Here is a 12064-nt window from a genome sequence, read left to right on the forward strand (position 1 = left end):
TTTATTTTATTCCAAACAAAATAAAACAAAAACCGAATCAACAAAACAAAATCAACAAAACAAAAATTAAGACTCAGATCCTCTCAATCATATTGATTATTCTAAGATAATGAAAAACGATTCCATAGCACTCATCTCTTGAGTTTTTTCTAAGAATTTCTATTAAATCAAAATTTATTATTTTCATTCTAAGGTTTTGGATCATTTCCCACCTTTTCCCCTCATATTTCTTACAGTGTACCATGACGTGTTCTATTGTCTCTTGTTGCCCACAGTATTCACATCTTCCGGTGTCATGTTTACCTATTTTAAATAAAGTGCTGTTTAATCCTGTGTGCCCAAATCTATATAATTTTCTCTTTTCTCCTTTTCCTTCCTGCACATCTCATTTCTCCCACTCTCCTCTGTATTTTGTAAAACCACCGTCCTTTCCTCTCTTCCTCCCACTGCTTTTGCCACCTTTTCTTCAACCTCTGTTTAATAATGCTCTTTATTTCCATCTTACTAATGTTAACTGCCACATCGATGTATTCTCCTTTTGTGGCCTCCTTTGCAGCCTTATCTGCCATTTCATTTCCTATGATTCCAATATGTGCTGGCACCCACAAGAATATAACTGCAATGCCCATCATTTGAATTCTATATAATGTTTGTTGTATTTCTGAACAAATAATAACTCTCTATGGTCTTATTTCCTCTATCCACTGTACTGCTAACAGAATTGCTAGCATTTCTCCTGTGTATACTGATACATTATTGCTAATCCTCTTCACTATTGTAATATAAAACTCTGGAACAACAAAAGCTACTCCTATCCTATCAACTAAACTCTTTGATGCATCTCTGTAAATCTGGATATAACTGTAGTAACTATTAATATATGCCTGTATATGTGAATTCAAAATAACCCCCTATCTTTGTTCTTCTTTCCTAATAATGTAAGATCTACTTTCACTTCAGGTATGTGGTACTGCTGGCAATGTTACTGTTGGACTGAGTTTTAATTCAGTTAATTTTAACTCTGTTGCTTTTTTTATAACTGTCCACCCAAAGCTTTTTGTCTCTCTCTTCTCCTTTTCCCAACAATGTTTTAAAGTGATTTGTGCTGGGTGATCTTCATTATGGCCCTGTAAATTAACCCAATAATTCAGAGATAGCTGTATTCTTCTCAACTCGAGAGGCATTTCTCCCGAATCCACCTGCAGTGCTGCTGTTGGAGTTGTTTTAAATGCCCCTGTACATAATCTCGAAGCCTGAAACTGAATGTTATCTATTTTTTTGAGGGATGTGCTTGATGCAGATCCATACACCACACAACCATAATCCAGATCTGATCTAATTAATCCACAATAAATTGCTTTCAGTGCTGTTCTGTCAGCTCCCCACTCACTTCCCACCAAACACCTCATAACATTTAACACCTTCCTACATTTGTCCAGTACTTTCTGGATATGTACATCCCATGTTATTCCTTCATCAAACCATAACCCCAAAAACTTAAAGTGTTTCACTCTTTCCAATTCTTGAACTTTAGTTTTACCTCAGTACCAATTCTTTTCTTTGTAAACAACATTATCTTTGTCTTATCTACTGAGAATTTAAACCCCCATTTATATGACCACTCCTCTATTTTCATAATAGCTTCCTGTAGCTTTTTAACAGTAAATTTCAGATTTCTTCCCCTCTTCCAAATCACCCCGTCATCCGCAAAAATTGAAAATCCCATACCATTCTCTATTTCCCTGAAAACATCATTTATTAATATGGAGAATAATAAAGGACTTATTATAGTCCCTTGAGGTGTTCCATTCTCAACAATATATTTCCTATTCTAACTTGTATTAATCTTCCTTGTAAAAGTCCTTAATCCATCTATATATTCATCCTTTGATTCCTAATTTACACATTCTAATTAACAATCCTTCTCTCCACATCATATCATATGCCTTCTCTATGTCAAAGAAGACAGTCACTACACTTTGTTACTCTTTGTTTACCTGGCTTTTCTAATTTCATGCTCTAAACATACAGCTGGATCAAGTGTATTTCTAGCCACTTTGATATTTGGCAATATATCCTTTCTTTTCCATATAATACGTTAACCTTTAATTTATCATTTTCTCCATTATTTTGCATATGTTGGATGTCAAAGTGATTGTTGCCCGGATTTGTACAGTCTTTTCCTGGTTTTCGTATTGGCACTACCCACAGCCTTCTTCCAGCTCTGTGGCAGTTTCCCATCCTCCCACACTTTATTATATAGGCCTAGTTCCAGTAATACATCCTTTGAATTTTCACTGAGCTGGTTTATCATTATAAAACAAATCTGATCAATAGGCCTATGTCACACTTCCTGCTTCCGGAACGTGGAGTAGGGATTCAGAACTTCCGGTCAACAGTATTTCACAATAAGGATTTAGATTAACAGCCATAATGTCTAAACCATCCGAGATAGACTGACCACGAGCTATGAGGTTGTGAAACGAAGGTTTTTGCTCCTGTAGAAGCTATAAGTTCGTATGAACTCAACCTTGTTTTAAGGAAAACATGTTTTATCCGCGATCTTACGAAAAAAACTACACTACCCACAATCCTAAGCGTAGCAGCAATGTCTGCTGATTGGTCCAACTCGCTGTTACCATAGAAACGTTTATATTACTGGCAAACGGCCCGCCGCTGTTGTTGTAGTGTACCGGGTTGCTCTGCGTCAGGACGTAGACAGCCATACCTCAGCTTTCATGCTTTTCCACTTGAGAGTTTTCATTTACCATCTGAACCACATCGTCATATGTGACTTCAGGCAGGTTGCGGAGAGATTTGGTCCAGTGGTATCTATTGGACTCCGCCATTGTAAAAAGCTAACCGGAAGAGCCGTATCCCTACTAAAAGACGTACTTCCGGTCTTCAATTTTTTCATGACATAGGCCTATTCCTGGTGCTCCCCTTGTAGTCAATCATTTGATCCCTTTAAACTCATCTTTGATCACCATAATCACAAATTTGAGCAATTTTTCCTTGAAAAAAAATTATGCACGCCTTAAAATAGATTGAATGTAACTCCACACCCTTGTCTCATTTAGTAGGCTTTGTATGGTTCTATGAATATTAAAATTAGCCCCAACAGAGCAAATACACTATCGTCATACTTATGGCTTTAACAGTCTAGTCACCTGAACTGGGTTAATTAACCGTTATCAATAGGCTACCAATAAAAATATTGGTATTGACTAGGGCTGTAACGACACGCGACATGAAACCAAAATCGCAATACTCAGATCCACGAACCTGTGTCACGGTGTGAGAAGGCAGAATCGAGACACACCCCTATCCCAACTCCCAGATTTATCCTTCCCGTCCAGATCCAGTGCTAGGCTACCACATCTTTAAATTACTATTGGGCAATTCCAGCGTTATGGACGTGACATTTGCAGTCAAAACTTGAAATATAAATTCTCAGAAAACGCATTTAATACCAATTATTGAAACGTTTGTTTATATATCCATACTCCCTTAATAAAGGAGTCCAGACATTAGAAAAATATCAGTCTACACATGCGTTTTATATTTAATAAGAGGAAAATAGAAACATTGCTAAGCTACGTAACATGCTATCTGTTTCTCATGCAGAAAAGTTAGTTCATGCATTCATGACCTCGAGACTAGATTACTGTAATGCTTTATTAGCTGGTTGTCCTGCATCCTCAATAAACAAGCTACAGTTAGTCCAAAACGCAGCTGCTAGAGTTCTTACTAGATCAAGAAAATATGATTATATAACGTACTTGGTTACTTACGTAACCTCGGTTCCCTTAGAGATAAGGGAACGAGTACTGCGTTGCAAACGCTGTGGGAAAACTCCTTTTCTCGAGAATATTGAAGCCTTTATTTTAAAACGCATTGCTGCAGCACATGCGAGAGCTAGAAGCTCGCGTGAGCGTGCTGATTGGCTTGTGCAAAGCAACTGCACGAACCAATGGCGGATCAGCAGAGGAGCGCGGACCAATCGGGGTGCTTGGCACTCTGCCAGAGTCAAGCGCGCGAAACCGCACGTGACAGAAGAGTATAAATATACAGAGAATACGCCATTTGACAGGTTTAAATCGACTGAAGCGAAAAGACACCTGCCATAAGAGACAATAGCACGGCAAGGCAACGCAGTACTCGTTCCCTTATCTCTAAGGGAACCGAGGTTACGTAAGTAACCAAGTACGTTCCCTTACGAGAACGTTCTCTCGTACTGCGTTGCAAACGCTGTGGGAACACTATTTAAAACGCCGTGCTTGTCGTCTTTGGCCAATCTGACTCACCGAGAGCTCCAGGAAGTACAGAATAGCCTAGGATAAAGAGACCGAATCTTCGGGCCCTTAGATATCCAAACAGATAAAGCTGGGCCAAGGGCCAGTCTTAAGAATCCCACAACTCAAGATGACAACCAGTGTCTGAGTCAAAAACTAGTCTGGGTCCACAGAGCCAGCGTTAGATAGAGACAACTCATGCCTGTAAGGCAGGTACCATAGAGGTTTAAAGATGCGGACGGAACGGACCAGCCGGCCGCCGCATAAATATCCTACATAGGCATTTTCGTAACTAGTCTGGATCCATAGAGCCAGGGCTTAGATAGAGAGAATTCGTACCTGCGGAGCAGGGACTTTTGGGTTATAATGTTTCACAGATGTGGACGAAACGGACTAGCCGGTCATCGCACGAATGTGCCAGAAGTAATGTCAAAACTAGCCTGGGTCCGCAGAGCCAGAGCTTAGATAGAGAGAACTCGTGCCTGCAGAGCAGGAACTTCTAGGTTGTAAAATCTCACAAATGTGGACGGGATGGACCATCCGGCCGCCGCACAAATGTTCTCGATAGGAACACCACTCGACCAGGCCCACGAGGAGGCGACGCCTCTCGTGGAGTGAACTCTAACACCTATGGGACATGTAAGGCCCAGTGAGGTGTAGGCCAGAGCAATGGCATCCACTATCCATCTGGACAGCGTGAGCTTCGTGACGGGAAGACCTTTGGTTCGGCCCCCGAAACAAACAAAAAGCTGTTCAGACTGTCTGAAAGAGGCTGAACGCTCTAAATAAATTCTCAAAGCTCTGACAGGGCAGAGTGTGAGAGCATCACTGAACTCTTCTGAAGCGGGAAGAGCTGACAGAGAAATAACCTGGGCTCTGAACGGAGTTGAGAGCACCTTAGGAATATATCCATGTCTTGGCCTAAGGATGACCTTAGAGTCATTGGGGCCGAATTCCAGACAGGAAGCGCTAGTAGAGAGCGCCTGTAAGTCACTTACTCTCTTGACTGACGCCAGTGCCAACAGCAGGGCGGTTTTCAGGGAGAGAGGTTTTAGGTCGGCTGACTGAAGTGGTTCAAAGGGAGGTCCCTTAAGAGCCCGTAGAACCAAAGAAAGGTCCCATGCTGGGACAGATGGCGGCCGAGGCGGGTTAAGCCTTCTGGCGCCCTTAAGGAAGCGAACTATAAGGTCGCATTTTCCTAAGGAGGCTCCGGCTTCCAATACATGCTGTGCAGCAATGGCTGCTACATATACCTTGAGAGTGGAGGGGGAACGACCCGCATCCAGCATCTCTTGGAGAAAGGATAGCACTCTTGGTACTTCACAAGTGTGTGGGTCGAGGTTTCGAGCTAAACACCAGCTGGAAAACACTGACCATTTATGGTGGTAGAGGCATCTGGTAGACGGAGCTCTAGCCTCCCTGATCGGGTTCAGGACGCCCTCTGGGAGGTCCTGGGGTACCCGTTGAGTGGCCAAGCGTGTAGGGCCCACAAATCGGGACGGGGATGCCATATAGTCCTGTTGGCCTGAGCCAGGAGGTCGCGCCTCACTGGGATTGGCCAAGGGTCTGTCACAGACAGCCGTATCAGCCCCGGGAACCAAGATTGGGTTCGCCAGAGAGGAGCTATCAGGAGCACTGCGCATTTCGTGTCTCTGATCCGTTCGATGACCTGAGGGAGCATCGAGACCGGAGGAAACGCATAGAGGGGAAGGCTGGGCCAGTCGTGGGCCAACGCATCCCTGTTCTTTAAAAAAGAAGATTGGGCAGTGACGATTGTCTTCTGAGGCGAAGAGATCTACTTCTGCCTTCCCGAAGACCTCCCAAAGTAGGAGAACCGTCTGAGGGTGGAGAGACCATTCCTCTGGGGGAACCCTGCCCCGAGAGAGCATGTCTGCTCCTGTGTTCAACGTGCCCGGCACGTGAGCTGCCCTGAGCGAGCGCAGATTGGTGTGAGCCCATAACAGTAGCTGGGTGGCTATGGCAAGCAGGATGCGGGACCTGAGGCCGCCCTGACGATTTATGTAAGATACCACTGACATGTTGTCCGTCCGGACCAATACGTGGTGTCCAGCCAGGTATGGGAGGAAGGTTTTCAGGGCCAGAAAAACTGCCCTCATTTCGAGGCAGTTGATGTGTAGGCGTCTCTCCGAGCTCGACCAGAGGCCGGAGGCAGGCCTGCCCTCGTACAGGGCTCCCCAACCTGAGTTGGAAGCGTCTGTTGAAATCACCCTCCTCTTGGAGACCACCCCCATACTCACGCCCTGCTGAAACCAGCTGGCGTTCGTCCAAGGGGCCAAGGCTTGAACACAGCGCTGATCCACCTTGATAATCAATCGGCCTGAGTGCCAGGCGTGGGGTGGCACCTGAGGTGCTAGCCATAGCTGAAGAGGACGCATGCGCAGTAGGCCTAGTTGGAGTACTGATGATGCTGAGGCCATAAGGCCAAGGATCCTCTGAAACGTTCGGAGGGGTGCATGAGAGCCCTCTGTGAACGATGCGGCGAGCCGCTGAATCGATAGAGCACGGGCCGGGGAGGGCCATGCTCTCATAAGAACGGAGTCGAACACTGTCCCCAGGAACATGATACGTTGACTGGGTGACAGAATACTCTTCGAAAAATTCACCCTGAGCCCTAGACATTCTAGATGGCTGAGGAGCCAGGCTTTGTGAGTATGTGACTCCGCCTCTGACTGAGTCAGAATGAGCCAGTCATCGAGGTAGTTTAGAATGCGCATTCCCCGCTGTCTCAGGGGGGAGAGAGCTGCATCCATGCACTTCGTGAATGTACGAGGTGCCAGTGCCAGTCCAAACGGTAGAACCGTGTACTGGTATGTCTGCCCCTCGAAGGCGAATCTCAAGAATGGCCTGTGGTGGGGATTCACTTGAATGTGAAAGTAAGCGTCTTTCAGATCTACTGAGAAAAACCAGTCGCCTGGGCGAATTTGCGCCAGTATATGTCTGGTCGTGAGCATCCTGAACGGCCGTGACATGAGAGCCTTGTTCAGATGTCTGAGATCTAAAATGGGCCTCAGGCCGCCGTCTTTCTTCGGAACGAGAAAATAACGGCTGTAAAAGCCTGACTCGCTTAGAGAAGGGGGAACCCTCTCGATAGCCCCTTTTGCTAGCAGACTTAACACTTCGGTGCAGAGGACATGACACAGTGTGCTGCTGACCGAGGTTTGAACCACAGCGCGAAAGCGCGGGGGGGTCTGCGTGCAAACTGAAGCGAGTAGCCGTGCTTTATGATGTTTATCACCCATTCTGAAACTCCTGGGATAGCCTGCCAGGCTAGAGCCCGAAGAGCCAGAGGCCTCATCATATCTGGAACGCCCAGAGACGGGGGCTCGAACTGATATGAGGTCAGGGGAGAAATTTTGCTCGTTTTGTGCTCTGTGTGGGTCGCTGTTAAAACAGCGTTTGGGTGCAGGGGTGCGTAACATGTGACGGGCCCATTTTCTGCATACACAACTGCTCCAGCCGCCTGAACTGAAGAGGGAGCTGTGAGAAGCACTCGAGCGATCTTCGGGGCTGGTCCGGCCGCAGCGGGACATAGACCCCTTTTCCTGCCGGTTAGGACGGCTTCTTGGGCTCATGGTCGAGCGTGTGCTTCGGTCGAGGGCCCTGGTGCTTGGGAAACGGGAATCGTTTTGCAGGCTTCAGGCGTCGAGTGGTTTCAGCCGCAGGGAGGGGCTGGGGAACCTGAGACGCGGGCTTTTCCGGTCGCGGCGTGCTCTTGGGGCGCCGTTGGACCGAGCTAGAGCGCTTGGGCAGGAAGTGCCTCATAGCACTTGAAGCTTTTTGAGCCTCCGTGAAGCGATCAACGAAGCCATTGACAGAAGGGCCGAAGAGACTGGATGGAGAGACTGGGGAGTCGAGGAAGGCGGTTTTGTCAGCGTCCCTGATCTCCGTTAAGTTAAGCCACAGGTGGCGCTCTAAGACAACCAGGCTAGACATGTTGCGGCCCAGTGCTTGCGCAGTGGTCTTCGTGGCCCTCAGCGCCAAATCTGTAGCACTCCTGAGGTCTTTGAAGGTGTCTGGGTCCGGGCTAGACTCGTCCATAGTGCGGAGGAGCTTAGCTTGAAACACCTGCAGGGACGCCATAGCGTGGAGTGCAGAGGCGGCTTGACCGGCGAGAGCCGAAGTAGTCATGCACGGCTTAGAGGGGTGCACGGTTTTAGCCCTCCAACTCCCAGCAGTGGGAGGGCATAAGTGTGCAGCGACCGCTTCCTCTAATGGAGGGAGAGAAACATACCCCTTCTCTTCTGCCCCATCGACAGTGGAGAGCGTTGAAGAAGCTGAAGAGCGCGTTCGCGCTGAAAAGGGCGCACGCCAGCTCTTAGTGAGCTCATCATGGACCTCGGGCATAAAGGGGGCGGCACGCTGACGAGGGGCCTGTTGGCGCCCCGGCAGGTACCATTCGTCGAGGCGGCTTTTGGTAGGCTCAGCTGGGGAAAGCCAGTCGAGTCCCAGTTCTCCGACAGCGCGAGACATGACACGGAAGAGTTCGGCGTCGATGCTCACTCGAGTGTCAGTGGGATCCAGCTGAGAGAGAGGGGCGGGGTCCGCGGAGCCCGACCATTCCTCACTTTCAGATGCCGCCATAGAAACAGCGTCGTCCAGTTCTTCTGCTGATAATCCGAAAGAGACGAGACCTGCCGCTTCAGAAGAGGGGCGTTGGTCGCTCTGGGAGAACAGGACTGGAGATGAAGGCGCGGGCGAAGCGTGCGGGGAGAGACCCGGCGTGCATTCGTCAAGATGAGCGCGTTCAGGAGGCCTCTGGTCGCGCCGCTTCTTCCTACGGGGCTCACGGGGCGCCGTAGATGGAAGGTGGGCGGGAACACTCAGCGAGGCGGCGGAAGATCTGGCACGAAGCGTGGCAACAGGCATTCCGTCACAGTGAAGGCAGCCGCCTTTAGTGAGCGCTGCCTCGGCGTGCTCAGGGCCGAGGCAGGCAACACACCGAGAGTGTGTGTCAGAGGCGTGCAGGGAGACCCCGCATGAGTCACACACGGTGAGCGGCATTTGAAACAACGCCGCACGCTGTGGAAACAGCGATTTGCTCTCTTAGAATGCTCTTTTTGAGTTAGAAAAAGGATACTCGTCGGATGCCACAGGGAAACGCTCAGCTGGCAGACGCCGAGATGCGAAGCAGTTCCGCTGGAAGGCTGTTCGACGACGAGCGGCTTCACTCTGGAGAGAATCAGCGACGAGGTGAGTCGAAAGCTGAAGGAGATAAAATCTGTCAAATGGCGGATTCTCTGTATATTTATACTCTTCTGTCACGTGCGGTTTCGCGTGCTTGACTCTGGCAGAGTGCCAAGCGCCCTGATTGGTCCGCGCTCCTCTGCTGATCCGCCATTGGTTCGTGCAGTTGCTTTGCACAGGCCAATCAGCACGCTCACGCGAGCTTCTAGCTCTCGCATGTGCTGCAGCAATGCATTTAAAATAAAGGCTTCAATATTCTCGAGAAAAGGAGTTTTCCCACAGCGTTTGCAACGCAGTACGAGAGAACGTTCTCGTAAGGGAACACAGATTTTATCATCTCTACACTGGTTACCTATAAAGTTCCATATCAATTACGAAGTATTACTACTGACCTATAAAGCCCTAAATGGTTTAGCTCCTGGGTATATAACAGAACTTCTATCGCCCAACAATCCATCGCGCTCTTTAAGATCACTAAATTCAAGGCTTCTGGTCATTCCTAGGATATCTAAGTCCAGTAAAGGAGGGAGGGCATTTTCACATTTAGCTCCTAAACTCTGGAATGGCCTTCCTGATATTGTTCGAGGCTCAGACTCGCTGTCCCAGTTTAAAACTAGATTAAAGACGCATCTCTTTAGCCAAGCATTCACATAATACTTACCTTTTATACTACAGTTGAATCAGATCGAATGCATTAATATTATGAACTGCAGCTATGCTAATTATTTCCCATCTGCTTTTCTGTTGTTATCAGTCCTGAGGTAAATAGAGTTTGTCAGCTAAAGGTTGTATCCAGCCTCTCATGGAAACTTCAGATGCCCCAACACCCGTGAAGAGACGACTCGACGCCTGTGAAGAGACGACTCAACGCTGGTGATATGTTATGCCCTAAATTAATACATGATTAACTAACTGTATTTTTCTATGTACATTCGTGAAATGCTCTTTCTGTAAAGCTGCTTTGAGACAATATGTATTGTGAAAAGCGCTATACAAATAAATTTGAATCGAGTTGAATTGAAAATAGGCTACACATATACGGACGTGAGACAAAAAATCTTTAACTTTTAGGTGGCAAAATATTTTTTAGTAATTCTTTGAATTACACTGCGCAAACCAAAAGTAATACTACCCACCGGATGAAGAGTTGGCTCTCCACAGAACACAAAATATTCATTTTATTTTATTTTTCGTGTTCGCATTTATGAGGAAAAAACAATGTTACGAACTTGAGTGCTCTGAAAGCGGTACTAAAAGACTGATTTAAAACATTCACAGAGACCTCAAAAAGGCATTTTAAACACCAAATATTAAGGATTGTCATATCAAGTATAATAATATTCGATGATTGTTTGAAAATCTTCTCCCCCCACATGCTCACAGGTAAGACGGCGTTCGCTCAAATCCCACTCCGACTTTAAATTGTCTGTACTGTAGGCTAATAGGACTACATGTTGTAGCCCAGTCATTAAAGAAAACAATTTAGATTCATATTTATGTTTAAATAATAAAATTATTTTTTTATTTCATCTTTGTTGATTATATGAAAAGAATGAATAAGATCATAAGATGCATATCGGGAGACGAGTGGGCAGACATGATTTTGACCACTTCATTAAGCTTGTTTTTGTAGAAAGCCTTTCATCAACCAATTGCCTGGATTTAATAAATAAGAAGTAGATCTCACAGCAATTCGCACAAATTCTACGAGGTGGTTAATTCGTAAGAATTCATGCAACCTCACTCGTACGAATTAGTACGATTTTTGCTAAATCGTACATATTTTACGAATTGCCCAATTCGTATAAATTCACACGAATTCCCTACCCCTGACCCCGCCCCTAAACCTACCCATCACGTGGGTTTAGACAAATTGTACAAATTCGTATGAGTGAGGTCATACGAATTCATACGAATTAGCCTCCTTTTTATCACAGAATTCGTACAAATTGGTCGTGAGATCATGTTGAATATAATCAGGACACGGATGCGCCGGCGCGTGAACTGGAGCTCGTCTCATAAATGAACCGAAACTCAGTATAAGCTACTTGCCTCACAGACCTGAGAAATATATGTATAGAAAGCTTGAAATGTATACTTTTAAACAAAAAATTCAAAACGACAGAAAACAGACTGCTCTCTGCTAATGTAATCCATATGAAATGTGCATTTCTCTCTGGCGCGTTCACTACTGCGAATATCGCGAGTCAGCATCGCCAACTTCATATTTGACACAGAAAACATTTGTTTATTAATAAACAATTAAAACGTCTCCTTGCTATATTTAACATATTCATAATCATTACTTTTTCCGGTTCTTTATGACAGCTTTTAGGTGCGCTTTAGGTCCCTTACATGTTACATGAACGCGTCACCACCGCTCAATAGTTAATATTGTTCTATGACGTTCAGTTTTTATAGGTTTTTCAAATGTTATTTAATAAAAATAGTTTATTGTTATTTTGTACAGTCTTGTGTCCAAAAATAAACAGGAGCAAACACGACTGAATGAGTACATGTTCTTTTATGTGAAACGATGACAAAGCCTTATTTGATATGGTCTG

The sequence above is a fragment of the Scardinius erythrophthalmus genome (assembly GCF_964197995.2).
Source record: "Scardinius erythrophthalmus genome assembly, chromosome: 7".
Taxonomy (NCBI): Eukaryota; Metazoa; Chordata; class Actinopteri; order Cypriniformes; family Leuciscidae; genus Scardinius; species Scardinius erythrophthalmus.